General features: G+C 40.9%; 1 long non-coding RNA gene across 1 annotated transcript in view; it reads right to left on the bottom strand.

Annotated features, from left to right (window-relative positions):
• LOC122798564 overlaps positions 1-27,571 on the bottom strand; it is a 307,360-nt gene extending 279,789 nt beyond the window's left edge. Inside the window, exon 1 of the long non-coding RNA XR_006364281.1 lies at positions 26,992-27,571. This is a non-coding gene — a long non-coding RNA (uncharacterized LOC122798564). The remainder of the gene's footprint in view (positions 1-26,991) is intronic.
• Between the last annotated feature and the right edge of the window lie 348 nt (positions 27,572-27,919).

The following is a 27,919-nucleotide window of genomic DNA, read 5'->3' on the forward strand; positions in this document are numbered from 1 at the left end:
TGAAGGTTGGGTGCCAGGCTGGTGACAACACCATACAACTACTGCCAATCAATAGTGGACTGGGAAAAGACAAAAGGTCATGGAAGAAAGCAGTGGTAGCTGTAATACCCAAGAGGGTAAAGATCCATTAGACCCAGCTTCATACAGACCCATTTCAATACTAAACCATTAAAAAGTCTTCATATGTCTATAATGGGTAAAAGAATGACAGAAGCAATGCCAAAATTGATATATATGGATCAATGTGGTTTTGTGGAGGGGAGGCAAATATTTGACATTAACAGAACACTAATCATCCAGAAGGAAGCAGCAAGTTTCCTTGTTTCCCACCCTTCTAAAACTACTACATGTTTCCCACCCTTCTAAACTACTACAGTCCAGTTCAGGATAGTGCTGAATTCAGGGCTGCGTTACTAGTTTGAGTTGCCCATACCTTACCTGGATAGAGGGAAGTTTCTCTGTTCACCTGTGAGAGGGGGGAGCAGCCATCTGTCCCTGGAGCAGTGGTTCCAGCCCAGAAGTTAGTAGTTTAAAAACAGCATTTGCACAGTTTTGCGCTCCAGGCAGCACTGGTTAGCCACTGTTAAGTTATTCCCAGCTCCATTAAGTCTCCTCTTCAGTTTTTCCCTTGAAACCAGTCTCTCAGCCCAAGCACTCAAAAAGCATCCTATAGTCCAGCACTTGCTCAGACATAATAGCAAGCACTAATATACCCAGACACTTGATTGTCCAGCAGGGCAAGGCTCTTTATCCACCCCTCACCAACCAAGTGACTAAGCAGCTCACCCTATTCAGGCATGACCGAAGGGCAACTTCAGGTGTACTCTCCAGTCCAGCTGGTGAACCTGGGTATCCTGAGGCAATGTTACAGCTGCCTCATATGTACACAGACAACCCTCTCCTCCTACCAAAAAACACTAACATATGCGAGACATGCAATTATACAGCCAAACTAGAGGCCAAGGTTTCTCCACCCAAGACTGGAACAGACAGTCATGAGGAGAAGGTAAACACTTGCACCACACCTCCAGCCTCACACAGACCTACTAAACCAGCACTGGCAAAAAATACACAAATACACTAAATCATACTTGGAAGCTATAAATAAAAACTTGCAAAACCATCACAGGTCTCCACAGCAGACACCCAAAAAACCTGCACCTCCCATCACAAACCAGACAACACACACAACACAAAATTGTCTACATGAAGAGCTCTCTGATCATGTAGCCCAGGCTGGTATGACCCTGACCAGCATCCTGCCCTCACCAAGAATGATACCGCAGTATAAAGAAAAAATGATAAATTTCAACAATTGGCTAAGCTTCTGGTGTCATTCAAAGGGGATCCAGTGTCTGTTAGCCTGGGACGACATGCTCGACAAGCCACATTGCTTCACAAGAGACTGCTTGCACCCGTCAACCCTAGGCTTTCGAATACTGGCCAAGACTCTTGCTGCCCCCATAGTGCCTTTAGGCAAGGCTCAACAGTCAAACCCACCTCCATAAACAGCACAAAAAGAGGATTATGCTACTCAAAATCAGGAGTTTAAATCTGAAAATGCATGCGCTCTAAGCACTCGGTATGGAGAACTTAGACATCTGTGCAGTAACAGAAACCTGATTCAAGGCAGAGCGCACTCTAGCACAACAATTCATACCACACATTTTGGCCGCAGAACATGGACCGAAACTCAAAAGGAGGGGTGTATCCATATTCATCAAGGATACCTACACCTCCAGGTAGGTAGCGCAGCATACCATCACATGATCATCCATGTGCAACTAACAGTGCGCAAATCTGCAATGCAAATTGTGGCCTGCTACAGATCACCCTCCATGAACCAGGACCACCACCACTGCCTTTCTAGAGACACTGGAAAACATGAAGGTCCTACCTAACACCATGATATTGGGCAATTTCAATTACCCTACCAACTCCCTGGCTCAGCTCTTCCTGGAATTTATCAACTCAAACGCCCTGGAATCAGCTGGTAAACTCCCCTACCAGCGGTGAAAACATATTGGACCTGGAGGTCAATCTGTCACTGGTTAGATTAGACCATTAACTAATCATTCTGGATGTCCACATCCCACCACCACCACCCCCAACCAGGGAAACCACAGTGAAAAACTTTTCTAAAGCAAACTTCCTTAAGACAGAGGTGGTAAGTTTCACAGCCCCCACGCTAAAGGATAACGCTGCCCAAGAATCAGAATCCCGGATGCATGGACTGTGCCATCCCTAGCAAAACCAAGAGTCATTCTCCTAAGAGAAGGAAACAAGTCTGGTGGACCCCTGCCATAAACCGGTTATACAATAAAAGGAGGGAAACTAGTTCAGAAAAAAAGCAAATCCCAAGGAGGAAACACATCCCTGACCAATATCCGTAAGAAACTTAAGGTCCCACATAAAATCATCTAAGGCTAACTTCGAAAGGAAAAATAGCCAAGGATTCGAAAGCTAAACTCAAAGCCGTCTTTAGCTATGTCAAGAATCTAAGTGGCAACTCGCAGATATGCTCTGAGCTAGTGCAAAATATACTGAACCTACGGATATTGCCATCCTGGCAGATTCAGTGCAAACTTCACCCCCTCTCTCATTTCCAAAAGGGCCCACAATAATACCGGAAAAGTGCAGTGTCCCAGAAATCACAGGCGCACAGGTGAAGACAGCCCTTTCAAGAGCCAAAAAACAACGTCAATGGGGCCAGATAATGTCCCAGGATGAGTCTTGCACAAACTACAGAACGAACTAACCCCCCACCTAAACAAGCTTTTCAATCTTAGCCTCTCCACAGGCTACATACATACCCATAGAATGGCACACAGCAAGGGTTACTCCACAAAGGAGGGGCCACAACTCACCCTGGTAACTATCGCTCCATAAGCCTGACTAGCCTTGTCTGCAAGCCTATGGAGCGCATCATCATGGAACTCATTAACACAGACATTGGGAATCTCTAAACACTTCACCCGACCCAGTTCGGCTTTAAGGGCAGACCATGCCTACTAAACCTGGTTGACTTCTTTAAGACAGTCACCAAGGCCATAGACGAGGGAAAGGTGGTTCACACAGCCTACCTTGACCTCACCAAGGTGTTCAACACAATTCCTCACTCGGGTATTATAGAAAAACTCACCAGCCTGAACATAAACCCCTACGTCACAAGATGGGTTGCCAACTGGCTTACAGAGAACTCATACAGTAAGAAAAGCAGGCTCCAGGTCCAACTCAAAATCAGTCACAAATGGTGTCCTGCAAGGCTCGGTCCTGGGACCCCCACTGTTTGGCATATATTTCTCAGAAGTACAGGCAAACAGGAGGACTATGGCTAACCAAGTTCGCCAATGACTGCAAACTGGGAGCCATAATTGACTCTCCAGCTGACATGGACATCCTCCAAAAATGCCTTACTGAGACAGACACCTGGTGTCAAAGTCATGGCCTCAAGCTAAATGCCAAAAAATTCATAGTCATCCCATTTGGGAAAAACAAAACACCCACGAATTACCACACAGGTGGCAGCCCCTTTGATACAAAAGAGGTAATAAGATCTGGGGACCCAGGTAGATGGCACTCTCTCCTTTGACAATCATACTGCCAAAGTAGTTAGGAAATCCTTCTGCGTGTCCCATCTAATTACTTAAGGGTTGGCATCTAGAAAGAGAGGTTACAGTGCCCCTCTACTCGTCACTCAGACCAGAGTACAATGCCCCATTTGGGATGTACCTCACAAGACACTTCCAACAGCTGGAAAGACCACAAAAGTACCTCACCAAGAGATTACTTGCCTCAAAACATATGTCCTATGCAGACTGACTGAAAAAAACTCCGGCTGTAGTCAGTGCCATATCGCTTACTCAGAGGCGATTGCTGCTTGACTTACAAAGCCATGTCCAACTCAGAATTGGACATGCTCCACCTAAAGAAATCCAAGTCACTGCAAGCCACGCACTGCTAAACCTCGCCACAACAATAAATAGAATACGCTGGAGGGATAGATTCCCGTCACAGAGACTCCCCATGCTTTGGAACAAAATTCCTATCTACATTAGGCAGAGCCTCTCACTAACACTCGAGAGAAACCTTGACGGGTAACAGAATACACACCCCTGGGATCACTTCATTAGCTCTGCTTGACAGAGGCTCAATTAATCAACGGGTTGACGAAAGCGGACACTGGATAGGCTTATAAATCCCCTAGGGCAGATAGCCTAGTACCTACCTATGAACCTATGTAAGAATATGCCATTGTTGGTAGGTCTTGAAGCAGACAAAGCATCTGACAGAGTAAACTGGGACTGAGGAAAGAAATGGAAGCATTCGCATTTCCTGAAAAAAATAAATAAATAAGGTCGACTGGGAAGATATGAGGGCTCCAAGATTAAAATTAAAGTGGGTGGGGTCCTTTCTGATAATTTCTGCTTGAGCAGAGGAATCGTGCAGGGGTGGCCTTCCCCCCCTTTATTTGCATTATATTTAGAACCACTGGCAAAGAAAATAAGGGACTCAGAAATTCAAGGCTATAATTGGTATGGTAGTGAAGTATTCAAACTGGAACCTTAGTCTGAGAGACAGCCTTACAGAACTATCTTCAAGTTTATAGAGCTGAGTATATTTTGTGTTATTCTGTATTATATAGAGCTAAATTGTCCGCTTGATATCAGTCTTACTGCTCTGCAAATCTATAGAAAACAGTATATATATTTTTTTATAATTTGCACATTCCTTACATCTGTGTTGAAACCGTCCCCCCCCCCCTCATTTCCTGCCTTGTCTTTCAGCTGATATAATTTAGCTAGTGCTGTCTCTCCTTTTAATTAACAACCTGTATTCAAACTGGAACCTTAGTTTGAGACAGCCTTACAGAACTATCTTCAAGTTTATAGAGCAGAGTATATTTTCTGTGTTATTCTGTATTATAGAGCTAAATTGTCTGCTTGATATCTGTGTCTTACTGCTCTGCAAAGCTATAGAAAACAGTATATATATTTTTTTATAATTTGCACATTCCTTACATCTGTGTTGAAACTGCCCCCCCCCTATTCTTGGTTGCAATTTAAATTTGGTGGCTTTTGCAGTGCCCGCCCCACTATAAATTTGATTTAAGACACTCCCCCAGGACATCTCTTTACCGCATTCTACCTAATAAACCCTTTCTGCACTTGCTTTTAGTCCTTTTTAATTTAATTACATTTTTTCAAACTGTGTGTGGACTAATATTGCTACATATTCAAGTGTGCCAGCTTGCACTGCATGAAAATTGTATTTACTACTGCTTTTGCTACTTTTCTAAATAAAATTAAAAAAAAAATTTCTTCTGCTTTTACTGTACTTGTGTTTCTTCCTACTTTATTTTGCTTTTGCGTCATCTTAAACGTTCTCAATTGTATTTATTACTGCTTGGTGTAACTCATTCTAAGCCTTTTAGTTTAAACACTTGGGCTTCAGACCAGTTTTACATTGAGAGGGTTTGTGGTCTGCACTGTAGTGGCAGAACAGGTAGCTTACATCCTTCTAAGTTGGGAACTGCTGATCGAGGGCTCAGTGTACGTTATTCTAAAAGTATATTAATTCTGGTTTAAGCACTTGGGCTTTCAGGCCAGTTATTTTACATTGAGGGTTTTGTGGTCTGCACTCTTGTGGGAGGAGAGGCTGGACTCTGCCCTTCTGAGCTGGGAATTTCTGGTTGAAGGCTTATAGTGCATGCATATCTGAATTTCTTCTTACTGAAATTGGTACACCTTGTTTGCTGTAGCATAGACTAGATCCAGGCCTGCTGAATCTAGCTTTGTTTGTATAACTTGAGCACTAATCCAGGCATTATTAAAAAGTATTCAGTTGCATTTATTACTGCTTGGTAGTAACTTGGTTAAAGTGTAGCTATCATTCTAAGTCTTTTGGATTAAGCACTTGGGCTTCAGACCAGTTCTACATTAGGAAGGTTTGTGCCATGCACTGTGGTGGCAGGACAGGTAGCTTTCATCCTTCTAAGTTGGGAACTGCTGATTGAGAGCTCAGTGTCTGTTATTCTTAAAGTGTATTAGCTCTGGTTTAAGCACTTGGGCTTCAGGCCAGTTATTTTACATTAAGAAGGTTTGTGGTCTGCACTCTTGTGGGAGGAGAGGCTGGACTCTGCACTTCTGAGCTGGGAATTTCTGGTTAAAGGTTTATAGTGCCTGAATATTTGAACTGTATCTTACTGAAATTGGTACACCTTGTTTGCTGTAGCACAGACTAGATCCAGGCCTGCTGAATCTAGCTTTGTTTGTATGCTTGTTATTTCCCTGGAACGCGAATTCCACCTAAAACGCAGCTTCTCAGCGCTTCTGTGGATCCCTAGTGATATCTGCATTGCTTACTGTACTTATTTCCTTGCTTCGCTTGAAAGAAAGTTACTGTTTGTCGTTTTTGCATTTAAGTTACCTGTAACACATTGCACTTGTTACCTGGCACTTGCTCACTAAAGCAATTATAAGTCAGCACTAAAAATTAAAAGCACTACACCCTCGCTCCCCATTGGCCCTAGTTTTCAATTATAAAGGAATTCCCAATATTATTCTAGCATGTCCAAAGGTCAGTTGTCAATCTCCTCTCCGGTCCAGCTGGTGAATATGGGAATCTTGAGGCAATGTTACAACTGCCTCATGTACACAGACAACCCTCTCCTCCTCCCAACAAATTCCAACACATGTGAGAGATGCAACTATATAGCCAAACTGGAGACTAAGCTCTCTCAACTCAGTACTGGCATAACCAGTCAGGAGGAGAAGGAAACCACACTCACTACAATTCCAGTCTCACACAGACCTACCACAAAAGCAAACCAAACACATAATCACACAAACATACTCGAAGGCTCTAAATAAAGATCTGCCTAAGCAGCAGAGACCTCCAAAGCAGACACCCAAGCAACCGCTACCCCAAAACAAAACACGTGCAACACATATCTCACAAATCCAGTATGCCGAACAGTCACAGCCCTTAAGGCTAAACAACACACCTGATACACTTGTAATAGGTGACTATCGTCAGGCACACTGACGTCCCGCTCACCAGGCTGAACAAGGAGAAGGTCACGGTGAGCAGCCTGTCTGGCGCTAGGATCCGCCACATAACACAAGCACTCAGGTCACTCCAAGGCAAGTACAAATATGACTCAGTCATTGTCCATGCTGGTGTGAATGACCCGAGACGTACCTCCCTGGACTACATGGAGAGACATAGAGGAGCTCTCTGAGCATGTAGCCCAGGCTGGTATGACCCTGACCTTGAGTAGCATCTTACCCTCACCAAGAATGATGCCACAATATGAAGACAAGATGATCAATTTCAACAATTGGCTTAAGTATTGGTGTCATTCAAAGGGGATCCAATGCCTGTCAGCTTGGGATGATATGCACGACAAGCCACGATGCTTTGCTAGGGACGGCTTGCACCCGTCACCCCTGGGCTTTCGGATATTGGCAAAGGCTCTTGCTACCCCCATAGTGCCTTTTTTAGGCAAGGCTCAAAAGACAAACCCACCTTCATAGGTATCACAAGGGATAAGAAACTAAGAGTAATGCTACTCAACGCTAGAAGTCTAAACCTCAAGATGCACGCACTCGAAACTCTCCTTAGCATGGAGAACATCGATATCTGTGCAGTAACAGAAACCTGGTTCAGGACTCCTGAGAGCACCCCAGCACTACCAGGTTATACCTCATACCATGCTTTTCGGCCCCAAAACTTGGACCGAACCACAAAAGGAGGGGGAGTATCGATATTCAAAAATACCCACACCTCCAGGTTGGTGGCAAAGCACGAAGCATCAGAGACTATCCATGTGCAACTAACAGTGGGTAAAACTGCCTTCCAGTTTATAGCCTGCTGCAGACCACCCTCCCAAACCCAGGAACCCCACTCGGCCTTCCTGAGAACACTGGAAAATATGAAGGTCTCTCTGAACACCATTATATTGGGCGACTTCAACTACCCTAACATAGATTGGGAGCATTACTCTAGCTCCAACACCCTTGCCCAAAGGTTCCTAGAATTCATAAACTCAAATGCTATGGAACAACTTGTTACCACTCCCACAAGAGGGGAAAACATACTGGACCTGATCATCATCAACATGGGGACTCTATGCTCCAGACCAGAAGTGTATCCCTCACTGGTAAGATCAGACCATAAACTGATCTCACTGGATATTCACATCCCGACCCCACCCCCTGCCCAGAAAACCACAGTGAAAAACTTCTCTAAAGCAAATTTCACACTCCTCAAAACCGAGGTGGAATCCTTCAAAGCCCCCGGGCATGTGGAAAATACGGCCCAGACCGCAGTGTCCTTTATAAATGCATTCTATGAACACCTTCAAGAATGCATGGATCATGCAATCCCAAATAAAACCAAGACCCAATCCTCCAAAGGCAGACGACCTGTCTGGTGGACCCTAGCCATAAACAAACTATACAATAGGAGGAGGAAGCTACTACATGATACAGCAAAATCCCAAAAAGGGAAGGCATCTCTGATCAGTATTAGCAAAAAAATAAGGGCACTCATAAAATCGTCAAAGGCCAGCTTCGAGAGAAAAATTGCACAGGACACCAAGGATAATCACAAGGCTTTCTTTAGTTATGTTAGGAACCTGGGTGGGAATTCCCAGATATGCTCAGAATTAGTCCAAAATGACAAAAAATACACTGATCCCACAGACATTGCCAACATCCTAGCTGACAGGTTCAGCGCAAACTCCCCTCCCCTCCCCACCAAAAGGGCAAATATCTATCCCAACAGAGTGCTGCCCCCCTGACATCTCAGATGCTCTGGTGGGAGCCGCCCTCTCCAAAGCAAAAAACACAGCATCAATGGGACCAGACTGTCTCCCAGGCTGCGTCCTACATGAACTCCAAGAAGAGCTAAACCCAAACATAAAACTACTGTTCAATCTCAGCCTTACTACAGGATATGTACCCAAAGAGTGGCGTACAGCAACAGTGGTCCCTCTCCACAAAGGTGGTGCCTCAACAGACCCTGGAAACTATCGCCCCATAAGCCTGACTAGCTTGGTCTGCAAAGCTGTGGAAAGGATCATCATGGAACTCAAAGATATTGGGGACCTACAGACACTGGATCCTACCCAGTTTGGCTTTGTTAAGGGCAGATCCTGCCTCTTAAACCTGGTTGACTTCTTTGAAACAGTCACCAAGGCCATTGACGAAGGGAAAGTGGTCCACACAGCCTATCTGGACCTCGCAAAAGCCTTCGATACAATACCCCACTCGGGCATTATAGATAAGCTCACCAGCTTAAATATAAACCCCTATGTCACTAGATGGGTTGCAAACTGGCTCAAGGACAGAACCCACATGGTAAGAATTGCTGGAGCCATGTCAGACTCCAAACCAGTTACAAGTGGCGTCCCACAAGGCTCAGTCCTGGAACCTCTCTTGTTTGGTATATATTTCTCGGAGGTACAGGCCAACACGGAAGGACTGTGGCTGACCAAGTTCGCAGATGACTGCAAACTGGGCGCCATAATCGACTCTCCAGCCGACACAAGGATCCTCCAAAAGGGCCTCACAGAAACAGACAAGTGGTGCCAGAGCCATGGCCTCAAGCTAAACGCCAAATAGTGTATAGTCATCCCCTTTGGCAAAAACAAAGTGCCCACAAATTATCACATAGGTGGTAATCCATTAAGTACAGAAGTAATTAGGGACCTGGGGACCCAAGTTGATAGCAATCTCTCATTTGACAGCCACGTGGCCAAAGTGGTTAGAAAAATATTTTAAATAGCCCACCTAATCATGAAGGGATTCACATCTAGATTAGGGGAGGTCATCGTGCCTCTTTACTCATCCCTCATCAGGCCCATAATACAGTACAATGCCCCTTTTGGGATGTACCTTACCAAACACCTGCAGCAACTGGAAAGACCCCAAAAGTACCTCACCAAGAGGATCAAAGGGCTCAAACAGATGCCATATGCTGCCCGGTTAAAGAAACTCCAGCTCTACTCAGTGGCATACCGCCTGCTCAGAGGTGACCTGTGCCTGACGTATAAGGCCAGTCCAACCCGGAATTAAGGGACATGCTGCACCTCAAAAAATCCAAATCCCATCGAGCTACACGCTTGAGAGACTTGAACCTCAGCACTGAAATAAATAGGACATGCTGGAGGGACAGATTCATAACCCAGAGGCTCCCTTCACTCTGTAATAAAATCCCAGTCCAGGTTAGGCAGAGTCCCTCATTGACTCTCTTCAAGAGGAATCTTGATGAGTGGATGGGAGATCGTAGGTTTACCCCGGGTATCACTTCTGTGTCACTGTTAGACAGAGGCACAGTATACTAACCTCGAAAAAGGGCATAGCAAAATTAATTTAAAATGGGTGGCGAAAGCCAAACACACTCTGGCTAGGCTTATAAATGCCCTAGGGCAGATAGCCTAGTATGAAGCTATGAAGCTATGAACCTATGAAGAAAAACTTGCTCTATTTGCATATTTAGAGTACTTTCTGGTGCTTTAAGAATAATCATACAGAATATTATATCCATAAAGGCCTGCATCCAAAATCCCAGTCTCTCCTCGTTTCTCATATTTTATAGCTGACAAAACCAGAAAGTCATTACAGTGTTGTGGAACATTTTGAGACAGTTTCTTATCTATTCAGGATGCAAAACGAATGAACTTTAAACAAAAGCAATAGCAGTAAAATATGTACGCACACATGAATTGGTTCAACAATATCCTTACTTATGGGGACATGAGAAATGACATTTAGGAGTATGGATTAAAAACTACTCTGGTGTGGCAGCTAAGGATATGTGGAAAAAGACTAAAGAAAATGGAAGTTTTTTCATACTGATACGGCAGTGGGAGGAAACCGGAGCACCCAGAGGAAACCCACACGACCAAGGGAGGACATGCAGACTCCGCACAGAAGGCACCCCAGCCGAGGATTGAACCAGGGAACCTCTTGCTGTGAGGCAACACCACTAACAGCTGCACCAGCGTGGCCACCCACATCCCAAAGACATGCTGTAGGTGGATTGGCCACACTAAATTGGCCCTAGGTGCAAGTGCGTGCCTTCTGTGGAAGGTTGGGCACCGGGCTTGGCAACTCTACACTGTAAAACTCCACTGCCAATCATGAGCGGACATGTGATCCGCTGTGGTGACCCCCAACCATGAAAAGCCAAAAGAAGAAGATGGCAGTAAGATAAAAAGTAGTCAAAATGTCTAGTTCCTTTAGTCTTACACACAGGCCAGGGATAGTTTTATCAACCAAAGGAAAAGCTGTGGACAGCAATTAATAAAAAGAGCTGAAGAACTATCTGGGAAGAGAAGACCGCAAGTGTCAACTGGGATAAAATGATTCTTCCAGTAAAACAGGGCAGATTGAAATTACCCAATTTGAAGGGGTATTTCAGAGCTACACAATCACAGCTCCTATACAGAGCAGAAACCTATAATTTAAAGTGGAAATGGATGATGTTGAAACCGGGGTAAAACTCAAGAAACAAGGAGAGACTGGGATTTTGGATGCAGGCCTTTAAGAACAATAATCATACAGAATATTATATCCATAAAGCACCAGAAAGTACTCCAAGAACTAAGCCAACATGGGAATGCAGAATGGAGATGCTTCCAAGAAAGGTAACTGCAATTAGGTATTTAGACAATAAGCAAGAGGGGACAGGAATTTAATGGAGAAAACTAGCAAAAGGAACCAAGGTATGGGAAGCAAATAACTAGAGAGAGGGAAAGTTAACAATGGGAACATACCAAGAATTTATTTGGATTGCAGATTACAGACTGCCTTCCTTATCAAAGATGGATATCAGAGTAAAGGCAAAGAGAAAGAAATAGGGGACCAGCATTGGTAATGTTTTTAGTAGACTCTAGAACAGAAGCTGCAATTAAAAAAGGAATTAGTAGAGCAAATAAATTGCATAACTATACAAATCAGAGGAGGCTAGAAATTATGAGATAGGCAGTTCACAAAGAATGGGATGATACACATGTGCCTCCCAAATAAGCAACAAATCGAGACAACTTAGGATTTTTGCTTGGAAATGTTTAAATAGATTTTTTTTTATCCCAAGTAGACTCCAAAGAATCTTTTTCTCAGGTAGACAGCAAAATGCTGGAGGTATGACTGAGACAGAAGAGGTAATTAGGAACATATTTTTGGGAGTGCAGCAAGTTGACTGACTTTAGGGATTCCCTGCAGGATGCACCGTCACAGATGATCCATCTGAGCTATAATACAGAAATCAGATTTGTCTACACATGGTAAGGCCTTGATATCTCTAATTATGGTGGTTGCCAGAAAGCAACTACTAGAAAATGGAAATAAAAATACAAACCAACTACATTAAGAGTACTGAATACATTAAGAGAGATAAAACTGGAATTGAGATCTTTAGAAAAGGAAAGGAGCAAACTACACAAGAAATGGAAACTGTGGGAACAATACATACAGGGGAGGAATGAGGTTTAAAAGAAGGCAGGATTTAAATGAACTATGTAATGTTTGACTGAAAATGACTGGGTAGATTGTAAGTGATGTATAATGTTTGCAAATGGGAATCCATCAGTGCGATTTGTGAAGTGGAATGCTTGCAACTAGGGCTGCGTCAGTGTGGTCTGTTTTCATTTACATTTGCTTACGTTGCAGGTGATGGCTTAATAAACATGTGGGGCAAGAAATGAATTTTTGTAATGCTGGTTAGGTTATGATATATAGCAATATGTATATAAAGCATGATGTTTAATTTTAACTTAACAGCTTGATTACTTTTATCAAAAATGTAAATGTGCCTATGTCAGAATTCAATAAGGCACCAAAGTATTCTTGGATCCCACCAGAACCCTAACCTGAAGGTGAAATATTTCCCTGTGAATATCCTGTTATAAAACCAGCAGGTATCCTCTTTCACTCAAATGTTCACGGGGCCACAGAAATACCGTTCCCATGAAGACCGATTTACCCAATACATGTAGGGAGTTTCAAGAATCTCCCCAAAATACTGCTTATGATGCGAGGGGGACAATAAATTACCACAGTTTATACCCAATAGCTAAACAGATACTGATGTGTACACACAAAACCTGCCAGCAGGGAATGAATTTCTTCCTTGCATAACACATTCTTATCAAGCTATGTCATCATTGTAAATACTTACTGTACTAGTTGTATTTACTTCATTTTGTAATATTACAGTTACTTGTTTCACCCGATTACTGCATATGTAAATTTTTCTTAGGTTGTATTGCTGCACTGTTTTTCATGGGTTTTGTATATGGACTTATCTTTAGGTTTGTATTGCTGGAGCATTTCTCCTCAGGTCTCCACTGAAAATGGGCCATTGGCTCAGATGGACTAAACCAGTTAACAGATGTCAAACAAATTTCAAGAGAAAGCAAATAAATGAAATAAAAATACTGAATAGTAAGCCTTTTTTCTGGCAAATAAAAGTATGCTTAGAAGCAATTCTGTATCTGGTCTTCATTTCTCCACGAATGCTATTTTAAAAATTTAAATAGTTGTTAGTATTAAGCGAATAGGTTTTAGCGAAGTATCAGGAGTCTGTTCTTTGACAGCTTTCAGTACAAAGTTTAAGGAACGACAACCTCAAATGGATACAAGAAACTGTAGAGAAGTTCAGTATCCCCTTCAGTCAAACAATTTCAAAACATCGATCCTCTGGTCTTCGATGATCAGAGGTTCAAAGTTCTGAAATGTCAAACTGTATGAAAGGAGATAGACAGTGCTGAACGGGAACTTATTCCCTTCACTGTACTGAACGGGAACTTATTCACTTCACTGTAGTGCGATTTCAGAATTGGTATAGTTATGTAGCAGGGGGTGGGGGTGTGCTTGCCCCCTGCAAAAATGTGAAATAGGTTCACATTTTAAGATTTTTTTTGAACAGGTTTGTTATTTCAAAACTTAGATCAAATGAAGGGGATTCAAATGTTCAACTTGCCAAACACTATGCACACAGCACAAAAGCTGGGACGAGACATTTAAGAGACTTTACTACAATGACGCTTTCTTTAATGTCTTAAAATGTCAAAAGTCTCAGATAAAAAAAGCAAAGAACTACATTAAATACAGAGTAACTGGCTACCCTACAGGAGATGCATTCGGAAAGAACCGAATGTGATTGTGGTAAAGAAAGGTTTTTAGGGTGGTTATTCAGTGTAACGGCAGAGACAAAAGAAAAAAGGTACTGCAAGAAATGCTCCATTAGTGACCGTATAAAAAAGATAATGGCACGTTTGTAGTACTAAGGAGGACTAAAATGGCATGCATTTGTATTCCACTGAAAACTATCTATATTTTAATTTACATTTAACCGGGAAAGTCTGACTGGACATAAGTCCATTTTCAGTGGAGGCCCGGGGAGAAAAGCTGCAAGTACATACATTCACAACATTTCAAAGATTTAGAATTAACTTGCATTTCAGGCAGACTAACAATTAAATGACAGCAGACTGCACATAAGTAAATATGAACAGCACAAGGTAGGACATTCCAAAATAAGGATGAGCTAGAGTGAATCCATATATTGGAAATGTAGTTGATACCGATATCTTAATTGGAGTAAAGCACTTCATTTCATATAGTCACGACTGGACTACAGATAGGGGGGGGGGAAAGCATTATGTTGTATGGGAGTTAACTGCAATCTCAGTTTTTATCCAGGGGTAATGGAAAAGCGTTCCTTAGACTGAATACAAATAATAACAGAATACAAGAACGCAGAGTCCACAAATCCCAGATGTGATGAGAATGCACCAAAATGAACCACCAACAAATGCGTTGGCTAAACAATCTCCGTTTAATACTTGAGCACTTTCACCCACATGAATGTGAGCTTCATCAGACCATAATACAATTCTCAGTTTAAATACCCACTTATAGCGCCAAAGTGAATGTTTTGGATTAATTTAAAAGTGATATGTACACCAATGTTACATTCAACCAAAACTTTCAAAATTCCTTTAGATTCCCAATACATAAATACCTAAAAAATTAAATTTATACATTTAAGAAAATGTAAGTTGGATTAAAGCCCTAAAACTACTACTTTCACAATGTTGAACCCAGATCCTTATACAAATCATTAACTTCAGTTATTTAATTCTTAAATTGAATAAAGTGCATCACAGCTACAAAAGTTGTACTACTAAAAAAAAAAACTTGCTAGAGTAACTTTGAAATAAAAACACACAAAACTGTTCATGTGTAGTTTTTATACTGGTGTTACACTTCTATGCAGTTAACGTTGGCATTATTGTATCAATATATAATAAATTTCAAACACTAGTGATACATTAACTACTCCCTTACTAACAAAGGTTTAATAGATATATGGTCATTAAGTGCCGGTGGAGTAGAGGCATCAGTATACAACTGCCACCAAATTATTATTTTAAATATGACTAGGATTAGGTTTAAACAAGGCAACTGTAATTCTAAGTTTGTTATATATTTGGCAAATTGTATGATGTGTTCAGGATACCATATAGGGAAAACTGAAAGAAGTTTCAAAAAAACATATCTATGATCACCTATATAGTATCAGGAGGAAGGACGTAAACAATGCCCTTTACAGACAGAGAAACATGGGGAAATGTATAGTTTTAGATTAGGAATTTTGTAAAATACTGTAACAGACCCTAGAGGTGGTAATCATAAAGGCCACCTTGGGCTACAAAGAAATTTGGTGGCAATTATATACAGATACCTCTACCCCACCAGGACTAGTGTTTGGAATTTATTACTATATATTGATACAATAATGCCAACGTTAAAAACAGCATAGAAGTGTAATACCAGTTCACGTGTAGTTTGTATAGGTTTTTATTTCAAAGTTACTCTAGTAAGCTGTTTAGTAGTACAATTTTTGCAGCCGTGACATTTTACTCAATTTAAGAATTAAATAACTGAAGTTAATGATTTGTATAAGGATCTGGGTTCAACATAGTGAACAGTTAGTAGTTTTAGGGCTTAATCAAAGCTCACATTTTCTAAAATTTTCTTAAATGTATAAATTTAATAACTTTAGGTACTTGTGTATTAGGAATTTAATGGAATTTTAAAAGTTTTGGTTGAATGTAACATTGGTGTACATATCACTTTAAATTAATCCAAAACATTCACTATTAAGTTTTATTTAATAGTATTTAAACTGAGAAAATTGTATTATGATGTTCTGATGAAGCTCACATTCATGTGGTGAAAGCACTCTTAAGTATTAAACAGAGATTTTTTTAGCCAACATATTTGTTGGATCATTTTGGTGCATTCTCATCGCATTTAGGATTTGCGGACTCAGCGTTCTTGTATTTTGTTTTTATCCAGGGGTGACAGCAGCATAGCCTGTTCATAAAGTAAACTTTAAGCAGTTTCTTAAATTGAGTGGTACAATTGACTTAGGTGTGGTGGAAGGGAATTAGAGTTTAGAGATAAGAGTGACTGTAGACATTTTCCTGCCTAGTTGTTAAATTTGGTGACCTCCAGGTGATTTAGGGTGCTAGATCTAAAGGCTCTTGTTGTGGTGTGAGGATGTACAAGATGTTGAAGAGCTGGGATTTTGTCAGAGTGGTTTAATATTGTGTGTGCTAGTGAAAGCTGATTTAAAGGAATAGTGGGAGTTCTAACCAGTTAAGCTTGTTGAGAGACTCTGATGTATTCTGTAGGATGATTCTGTAGCAAATCTAGCTACTTTATTATAGGAGGATTCAAGTTTGTTTAGATCAGTTTTATGAAGGTTAGTGAGCACAAGGGAAGCGTAAAGCAAGGTATATAAGATGCGTCCTGGCTATTGTTTTAGATTGCTTTGAGAGATAGTAATGCTTGTTACGTTAGAGCAGTCCACGTTTTTTGTAAACTTTCTTTATGGTTTGGCCTATGTGAAAATCAAATCTAACGTGGTTATCTATGTCAATGCCTAGCAGTTTGGTATGGGTGGTTGGGATAACAGTTTTGTTGTCTGAGGAGATAGTAAAGTTGTATATTATGGGAAAGGATCTACGAGATCTAAAGATGAGTAATTTTGTTTTAGATGGGTTAAGAATGAGCTGATTGGTGAACCAAGTTTCGGCTAGTGAGAAGCACTCCTGTGTTTGGGAGAGGAGGTGATGGTGTGTGGGGGCTCCATATATTATAGCAGTGCCATCCACATGTTGGGCTATAGAGGCGGCGGATGGGAGTTGATTGGTGAAAAGAATAAAGGACCAAGACTGAGCTTTGGGGAACCTCTGTGGAAACAGGCAGTAGGGAGGATATTTGGTTCTGCCACTGCACTGCCTGCTACCCGATAGACAGCTCTTGAACCATGTAATAGAGGAGGCACTGAGGGTTAAAGTACAGACTGAGTGAAGAAATTTAGTGTGGTTAACCATGATGAAAGCATTGGATAAGTTTAAGAATGTAGCAGACATGAGAAGTCCATTATTTCTGTGATGGTGTTAGTGAATAATGCAAGTGCAGTGGTGGTACTATGGAAGGATCTAAAACCATGTTGCTGTGTAGACAGCAATTTGCTTTCTAGCAGATATTCCATCAGTTGGGTGTATTACCCTCAAGGATTTTTAAGTGGGATAGTATAGCTATAGGCATTCAAGAGTAACTCTTTTTATGTAGAGGTGGTATATGGGATATTTTCCATAAATGGGGTACTGTACATTCCGAGATGGATCTGTTAATAAGGACAGCAATGAGATAGGCTATAGCTTCTGCAGCTAATTGCAGGTATTCAGCAGGTAGGTTATCGGCAGCCATGGTGGTGGGTTTGAGTTTTTGGAGAAGTTTTTGAATGGTTTTGATTGATACTAAATGAAGTTAAAGTGGGTGTTATTAACCCGTGTTTCATTTGGAGTAGATACTTGTGTTGGGGTGGGGTGAGTATTAGTTTGGATTGTTTCGGTAAAGTATTTATTGAATTGGGTGGGGGCGGATGTTTTCCTGGGTTGTAAAACACAGTTGACTGTTGCCCAAACCTTTTGGGGGCTAGTAGCATGTCTGGAATATTTTGATAGCAGATCGTCTGTTTTAATCAGCTTTTTGGCCTTGTTGTGTAGTTCATGGTAGCTGTCTATTTGGGTTTTACTCTTGTGAAATTGTATCCAGGCTTTCTTCCTGTTTTTGAGGAATACTCTAGTGTCTAACATGGGGCATATTTGGTTTTAATTCTAGTGGTTCGGTGGGGGGGGGGGGGGCACGGTGGTTTAACATTTTTAGAAAGGTCATATTTAAAGTACAAGACTGCTTCACTGAGTGATAACCTTTTCAAGGGGGTCCAGTTACAGCATTTTAGGTCCCTGTTAAACACCCAGCTAAGGATATGAGGGATGGATGGGATACAAGTATCCAGTCCAGTATGGATTGGTGTTTGGATCTTTTGTCAATTCTAGTGGGAGATGTGATATGTTGGGTTACTCCATAAAGGTTGATGTGGGAGACTGGGTTTTGGCTGAAGCGGTTGAGCCAATCAATATTGCAGACACTAGTAGGATATTTTCTTGGGGAAGGGAGGTTGTGATCCAGTCTAGTAAGTTTTCCAATTATAGTAATATTGTTCCCTGGGGAAGTTTAGCAGCCTATAACATTGACTTTTTTGGGAGGGTGGGATCAGTTTTAATTTGGCAAGGGTGAGTTCTACATGTTTGAAGTTTAGGATGAAGATAGAGTTGTCCCAAGGATTAGGTGATTTATATAGTATGGCTACCCCCTTCCCCTTTTACCTACTCTGCCAGTGTGAATGATTTTGTACCCTGGTGATTTATTTCACTGTGAATTTCTGGTTTTAGCCAGGTCTCAGTTAATATGACAACTTCTGGTTTGTATAAAGCTAAGAGAACATGGAAGTCATGAACTTTAAGGATACTTTTTGCACTGGGGTTAAGGAGGAAAGTTTTTCTGCCCACGGAGTAGGGTATTATTCAGATTGGGGCTTGGGGTGAATGTCACCACAACGTGCAAGTTTTTTTTTTTTTTAAAGAAAATTCTATGAAAGCAGCCAGTTTTCGGCAAGGAACATTACTTCTAGATGAGGCCTGAAATTTGATTTATAGCAGTGACAATGTGGCTGGGGGGGCCCAGAAGGGCAAGAACAAAGGGGAGTTTTGGAGTAATTTATAAAAATATTTGGCATGGAAGATGTGAATTCAATACTATGAGTTTGGAGTGAAATTATATATTCCCAAAGATACAAAAACTAGGCTAGGCTATACAGAATTTATATTTCAGTGGAACATGTGCATTTAATTTAAGATCTAAATACTCACCCAGTAACCATTTCAAATCATGCACCTTTAACAAAGTAAAAAACAGGGTAAGGAAATAAAACTGACACTGGCGCTTTCCCACCTAATCTGGTGAAGAGAGAGGAATTTAAGGAATGGGTAGTGGAAATTATTCAGGAGCTATTAAAGACAGAAATTTCTTCTGAAAATGTAGCTAAGTAGTGAGATAAAATTAAAGTGGAGTTTAAGAACAGGGTGGAAATAAAGATATGGTTAAAAAGTAAGAATTTAGAGGCGCTAAGAAATGTTTAAGTACTGTAGAATACGGGGAACCTCACAGAAGAGTAGCAACTGCAGAGATGCTAAACAGAAAACAAGTGAGTACTTCAATAATATGCACAAGTTTAAAGAAAATTGCCGTTTTTGATAACTCTAGAGCACAAAAACTTAGCACAACAACTTAGGCAACAAAGTAGAAAGGACTATTGCCAAGCTTAGGGAGCCTCTTAACAAGGAAGGTAACAAAAGATCCTGTATAATAAGTATTAGAAACTTCAGAAATTCTATAAAAGTCTGTACAAAACACAGAAATGTGTAAATTAAAAAAAAGTACCAATGGAAATGTTTACGGAAGAATTAAATATATGTCAAAGCTAGAGGTAGATGAGGACATAAATTGCCAAAATATGAAAGATCTGGAAGGTTTCAACAGTATTTTAAGAGGGGACATGGCAACATTCTGGAAGACAACAGTGGTAGCTGTTAATACCTAAAAAGGTAAAGATCCATCAGATCCAGCCTCATACAGGCCCATTCCAATACTAACTGATTATAAAGTTGGTCTATTAATAGCTAAAAGAATGGCAAAAACAACGCCAAAATTGATACACATGGATCAACGTGGTTGTGTGGAGGGGAGCCACATACCCGATATTAACATAACACTGACGATCCAGAGGGAAGCAGAACATAAGAAAATACCACTGTTGGTGGGCCTTGATGCAGAGAAAGCATTTGACAGAGTAAGCTGGGACTTTATGAGCAGGACAATGGAAACATTTACACTCCCCGATAAGGTTGATTAGGAGGATACATGAGGGACCCGATGCAAAAATTAAAGTGGGTGGGTCCTCTGAATCTTTACTTGAGCAGAGGAACCACGCAGAGGTGTGGTCTTCCCCTTTGTTATATTGCATTATATTTAGAAACTCTGGCAAAGAAAACAGAGCTCAGAAATTCAAGGACATACTTGGTATGGGAATCAAGAGCAGCTGGCTATCTGCAGATGACATTTTAGACCCAACAGAAAAGGACACAATGCTGGGGAAAACAGAGTTTTAAATATTTTTGCGTTACAAAATTAATGAAGCTAAAACAAGAGCAATTGAAGTAACTTATGTACCTACACAAACTGGTTCAGCAGTACACATTTATGGGGACACGATACAATGAAGTATTTAGGAGTATGGACTAAAAATTATTCCAGTGCAGCAGCTAAGAATATGAGGAAAGACTAAAATAAATACAAAAATTAAGTGAGAAGTTGGAAGCTCTGTTGTATGGATAAGATACAAACAGTTAAAATATTTTTAATCCCTTGAGTCTCACACAGGTCAGGCATTTTCAACTAGAGAAGTTGTGAACAATTAAAGACGTGCCGGGAGGAGAAGATGGCAAGAGTCACATGGGATAAAACGAATCTTCCAATAAAACAAGGTGGATTGGGATTACCCGATTTGAAGCAGGCATTTCAGAGCTACACATGCAAGACTCCTATACATAGCATAGGCAGAAATCTACAATTCACAGTGGAAAGGGATGATGAAAAAACAGGGGGAGCTCAAGAACGATGAGACTGGGATTATAGATCTTTTTATGGAGAATTACAATAATCAGAGAATATTATATCCATAAAAGTAGCAGAAATATTCTAAGAACCCCACTCAGGTATCATCGAAAAACTCATCAGCTTGAATGTAAACCCATAAATCACAAGATGGGTTGCAAACTGGCTAAGTGACAGAACCCACAGGGTCAGAGTTGCTGGAGCCATGTCAGACTCAAAGCCTGTCACAAGTGGTGTTCCACAGGGCTCAGTCCTGGGTCCACTCTTGTTCGGCATCTACTTTTCTGAAGTACAAGCAAACACAGGAGGGTTATGGCTGACAAAGTTTGCAGATGACTGCAAACTGGGCGCCATAGTCGAAAACGCATCTGACACAGATATCCTTCAGAAGGGCCTCACAGAAACGGAAAACTGGTGCCAGAGCCATGGCCTAAAGTTAAATGCCAAGAAATGCATAGTCATACCCTTCGGGAAAAACAAGGTTACCCCTAGCTACCATATAGGTGGCAATCCACTGAGCACAGAAGAAATCATCAGGGATCTGGGGACCCAAGTTGACAGTAGCCTTTCGTTTGACACTCACGTTGCTAAAGTAGTTAGGAAGACCTTCTATATTGCCCACCTGATCATGAAGGGATTCACATCCAGATCAAGGGAGGTCATCGTCCCCCTGTACTCATCTCTCATTAGACCTATGATTGAGTACAATGCCCCGTTCGGAATGTATCTGACCCGACACCTGCTGCAGCTTGAAAGGCCCCAAAAGTTCCTCACCAAAAGGATAAAGGGTCTCAAAAATATGTCTTATGCAGCCCGACTGAAAGAACTCCAGCTTTATTCAGTCTCATACCGCTTGCTCAGAGGTGACCTGTGCCTAACATATAAGGCCATGTCAAACCCAGAATTGATGAATATGCTTCACCTCAAAACATCTAGATCCCTCAGAACCACAAGGGCGGGAGACTTAAACCTTGACACAGTTATAAATAGAACGTGCTGGAGGGACAGATTCATCACCCAGAGACTCCCTATGCTGTGGAACAAAATCCCGGTACATGTGAGGCAGAGCACCTCGCTGGCCTTGTTCAAGAGGAATCTTGACCAATGGATGGGAGACCGCAGATATACCGCAGGGATTACTTCAGTGTCACTGCTTGAGAGGCACAGCAAAATAATAGGCATAGTTTTTATTCAAACTAAAGGGGTGGCGAAAGCCACATAACTATAGGCTAGGCTTATAAATGCCCTTGGGCAGATAGCCTAGTATGAACCTATGAACTAGGCCAACACGGTAATAGAGGCAGGAGGATTCTACAGATAGGTATGATGATTGCAATTAGGGACACAGACAACAGGCTGATGGAATTCATTGAGCAAACTGGCAAAGGAACCAAGGTATTGAGAACAAAATACAGAGGGAAAGGTAATAGGATGGGAAAATGGCAAGAATTTATTTGAATAGCAGACTGATATTAATCCTTGATACGGAAGACAAAGTATAAGCAGAGAAATAGGGGGTCCTAAACAAAAAAACAGCACTGGTAAAAGTGTTTAGAAGAGTCTAGAACAGAAGCTGCTGCTAAAAAAAAAAAAAAAAAAAAAAAAAAAAGGAATCCGAACATGTAAAATACTGCATGACAACTAAAAATCAGAGTTAGAAGGATTGAGAAGAAAGACTGGGTAAGCAATTCACAAATACATAATGGGGGATACGTGTAACTCTCCAAAACATGCAACAAAATCTAGAAGACTGATTTTTGCTTGGAAATGTTTAGACATTTTTATACCCAAAGAAGACTCCAAAAGAATTTTTCCTCAAACGGATAGCAAATGTTGGAGGTGTGATGGGGAAGAAAAAGGTAACAGTGAATTTATTTTTCTGGAAGTGTAATAAGATTGCAGACTACTCCGAGAAGCTGGGTGAGCAAGTTGATTTAACTAGGGAAATATTTTTTTCTGAGCTACGATACAAAATTGTAATTGCCTAGACATAGTAAACCCTTTTCTGAGCCTAATTATGGTGGCCGCCATAAAAGTAATTACTAAAAAATGGAAAACCGTCTAAACCAACTGTACTAGAAGTAGTGAATACAGTTACCAAAATAAAAACTGGAATTTGGATCTTTTAAAAAAAGGTAGGAGCATATTACATAAAAAAAAAACAGAAACAGTGGGAAAAATACATACAGGGTGGAATGAGGTTTAAAAGAAGTCAGGACTTGAATGCCCTATATCATGTTATGTGACAATGATTGGGTAGATTTTAAGTCATGTATAATGAGAATTATATCAATATGCTTTGTGATGGAAAATGCTTGCAGCTAGAGTTTAAGTCTATATGGTCTTCATTTATATAAATGTAATATTACTGAACTGTCATTAATGACAAAAGGATTTGTTTAAAAGAGAAAAAAGTCTATACGTTATTACTTGGGGAAATTTAGCCAAGGCATTTGAGAACTTAGCCTCCTCTTTTCAACAGGCGCTACGGGATCTTTTACATCCACCCAAGCTACCACCAACTCAAACATGTAAGATCTTGGTTTAACACCTCAGTGAAGGACAACACATTCAGGAGTGCCCCCCCCCCAATGCAGTGTCAGCAATCCAACTACCTGATGTGGGAATAGAATCCACAACCTTCTGTATCAAGGTGAGTGCACAACCTATTGTGCCACTAAACACAGCACTGCATTATTCCCATATACAATTTTTAGATATTTAAGAGCATGTTATAAGAGATAGCACCAATCTAAATAAGGAAGTGCAATTAAGTCTGACTTATTTACACGTGTGTGAACTTTACTAATATACAGAAATAGAACCATCAAAAAGAATAAGACAGAACTAATGCTCCTCTACTAATTCACCCAAAAAACAACTCATTGGTATACCAACCAAAATTGTTTTGCCTTAGTTAAAAGCAGTCAGACGATAAGAATAATCCCAATGAAAACGTAATGACAGCAATGTATACTGCGGGGGGGGGGGGTTTACAAGTATGAACAAAACAAGTTTTTATAGCAGGAGATAGAAAATGGACAAGTATTTCAGAAAATAATTTGCTTAAAATTGCAGCATGGGGACAGAAAGATTAGTAGCACACTGGCGAAGTCAAACGCAAAGAATTTTTGTGGTTTCTTTATGAGCAAAGTGTGTAACAATTCACTCCAAAAACAAAACCATACTAATACAAATGAAGAAAGCAAATATTAAAGCCAATCTGTTAATGTGGAGAAAAATCTGTACCAATGGTGCTTTCAAAATAGCAAGAGCCCTGAACAGAGACCTGCAAAGCTACAGCTGGTCTCTTCAGTCCCCCCACGGAATGTTGTGATTCAAGGTATTGGAGCTTCCCTTTTCTTAGGTTTACTAATGGTTTAAGTATGCTTGTTTCACCCATGCAGCCACAGGGAAAATCTGTCAAACCAGGGTTACTACCTCCCAATAACATCACAAAAAAAAAGATTTAAAATACACACTTCCAATTCAAAGGCCAATGGAGTCAGTGAAAGGTGGCAGGACTGCCTCAGGTGATCAAGTACAACATTGCTCACAACCAAAAAAGTGCAGACAAGAAGTGGACTTGGCTCTTCGGTGAACAGCTACAGTGTTTCACAGAAAAGGCAGTATGCAAAGAAAACTAGCAATGGCAGTTTATAACCCCTTAAAAATGGAACTAGCAAGAGAATGTTAAAATTCCATCCGAAGATAGCAACCCTACAAGACAAAACATAAGCATTACGACATCACCACACCATGGACGAGATGGTTGATATAATAGGTATGCTGTTTACCTTGCAGACAAGGTGCAGGGTTTGATTCTTACATGGGGTAATTGGCTAGGCTTAAATGGCCCACACGGGTAGTTAGCCTACTACTAATCTATGAACCTATTATCCTTCAATGAGGGCTGGTAAGATCCCTTCTCATGATCCTGGTGCAAAACGCTGCAATACTCTACAAACCTCAAACACAATTGCTTGTAAACTCAACAAGCTCTGACTTGAGAGATCATGAAATCCAATCCCGTGTGTTAAATAATGTGCAGCAAATACTTCCGCTGGATGCTTACACAGCAAGTGAAAAACCCCAATTAATCCACAACGAGAGAGAAACTGGATTATAGAACCCGATCGTCTAACCATTGGCGCTTCACGTAAATACTCCTCCCCCACACGCTCGAGTCTTACGTTAACTGTGGCTAAATAATTCAGACTGCCTGTTGGTTAACATGGCAACATGTTTTAAACATTTAAAAGCGCACACAGTCAGCATGGCCAAGAAAGAAGCAAGGAAAGTCAAAGCATTAAGACCTCCAACCATCCACGTGCAGCTTTAGTCTGCGTCTAAAAACATCCGCGAGAGTTCATAATGTAACAAGCCAAGAGGGAAGTTGGCATAATGGTTAACATATGTGCCTTGCAGACACATGGTGCAGGGTTTGATTATCACATGGGTTAACTGGCTAAGCTTAAAATAGCCCACAAGGACAGTTAGACTAATTTAGGAATCCAAAATAAAGAAACTGTTAAAGGATTTCCGGTATCCAATAGTTTACGAGATAATTCACTAGCAAGCCTACCACTCTTTCCATAAGCACCCAAATATACCAGTCTGGCTATCGGGATCAGTCTTGAAGGATACAAAAATTGTCGCATCTTCAGCCATAAACATACACAGTTTGCACAGTAACCTGAACTCCAGAAAATAGAATTTTAAACAGTGCCAGAACTCAAAAAGAACAGATGAAAAAGTTTAATCCTTAGCGCAAATTCAAAAAGGACCACCACACTCTTTCTGGCTGAGTTGAGGAGGTAAGGGTACCTTCTATCATAAAAATAAAAAGTCAAGTGTGCAACTCTAAACAGGCAATGTCGTCTTTAATCTCCATCGTGCACCACTGCGGGATATTAGGAAGTGTGCACCACAAGTTGTACCTCCGGACATGTGTGCGCTACGGTATTTCCAAAACAAACATGGGAAATGCAAGTCTAGGACATGAGATCAAAAACACATACAGCCACTGCTCCAAAGACTAGAACCCTACTTGAAATAAGATTTAAAAGCTCACAAATAGGTTACAACTTGTTATATACTCCACATCAGCACCTACCCATCAACCCCCCACGGATTACAACATACACAAACCTCGCACGACCATAGTCAAAGGCGCACAGATTACCAAATCGCAGAAAAGAATCCAAGAACTTGTCGCATCCTACCCAAATATGCCAGTTTAACCCCTTAATGTATCTGCTTAAGTTATTAAATAAACCCTACCAGTTTTAAACACAGGATAGAAATAATCGTAAGATCAGTGGTATGTGGGGGGAAAAAAGAATAATCGCCCAGCCAGATAAAACGAGTGTATTCCACATTTCTTTTCAGTATAATCGAAGTGACTGGGCGATAAATTCCCAGACTCAACTCCAGAAATCGACGTTTTTTCCAATTTTAAAAAGTTAAAGCAATCCATAATTTCCTAGAATTCAAAATGTTATAAAAACGTGAACAGTGCAGTATCACCAACGCACATATCCTGCTAATACTGTTCACTCAAAATAAAACGAACATTTTCTCACAAGTTACAAGTTTAAAATATTTGGAAGATATATCAAGCTGCACGAGAAAGGACCAAATGAAAAATCAAAGATTCTACCAAGTACGCTTTAAGCATGATCTGAACAACCCTAGTGACAAGTAAGTCCATTTTCACGCACCATGAAGCCACTTCTAGCTTCTGTTATTTGAAGCATTGCCATCATAAGAAGAACGGACCCACGCGGCTCCGGCTCTTGCAGACAAAAAGACATCGAAACAATTTAAGCAGTATTATAAACGCAAATGACGCATAAAAAACAGTAACACTAAAATCACTAACCGACTGGTTTGCTCTCCCTCCCCATCGAGCTCCTGAACTGTATTCTTTTCGGCAGTCTTTTTTGTCATTTTTGCTCCCCGCTCAGGTACAAAGGCCCAACCACCAGGCACTACAGAAAATAGGATTAGCCAGAAGAATTAAACACAAAGTCCCTGTCTTGAAATGTTACACTGAAACAGCACAAACTTTCGATCACTAAACTGACTGCCTCTCGTAACAGTGGTCAACAATTAGTACAAAATAAAAAGAATTCGCTCCCGCGCACAATTCTATCTAACTACGAAACGCGAGTACATTCACATAAGCAGTACCCTGGCCAAGAGTCGCCTCTTAAACAACGTCACTTCTGGTTTACTACCTTAGCGCTTCTAAGTACAACCCCTTGCACGTAGAATCGGTTGTCCTCAGAAGTTTGATTCGCTTTCTTACTTCACGTTTCTACCTAAAAATTATATTATTCACACAAAAGAACATCGGTGCTAGGTTGTCAAAAGTACATTACGTGAATGGGGGACAGTCTCATCACTAAAAATTTTGGGCGCAGTTTATTGATACACCATGCATTGTCATTATTTTTTTTTTTTTTTTAGCCAGACCTCAACAACTACTTGGCTTTGTTGAAGTGTATTATACCATGACCCCCCCCCAAAACGTGCACGCTGATTGGCCAGCGTGCACATTGTAAAAATCGAGTTATACTAATGGCAAAAGGTCCGGTTGCCCGGACTTTTATCCATTAGTATAATTCTACTTTTAAAACACTGTCTCGCTATGTTAAATGGGTTTAACATAGCGAGACAGCTTAAAAATAAGCAACGGAGACCTCCGTTCCTTATTTTAAAGCTGTCTCGCTATGCTAAACCCATTTAACATAGCGAGACAGGTTTAAAAAAAAAAGCAACGGAGAAAGCAAGATCTCCGTTGCTTT

The sequence above is a fragment of the Protopterus annectens genome, chromosome 3.part1 (genome assembly GCF_019279795.1).
Source record: "Protopterus annectens isolate FY-2018-M chromosome 3.part1, PAN1.0, whole genome shotgun sequence".
Taxonomy (NCBI): Eukaryota; Metazoa; Chordata; order Ceratodontiformes; family Protopteridae; genus Protopterus; species Protopterus annectens.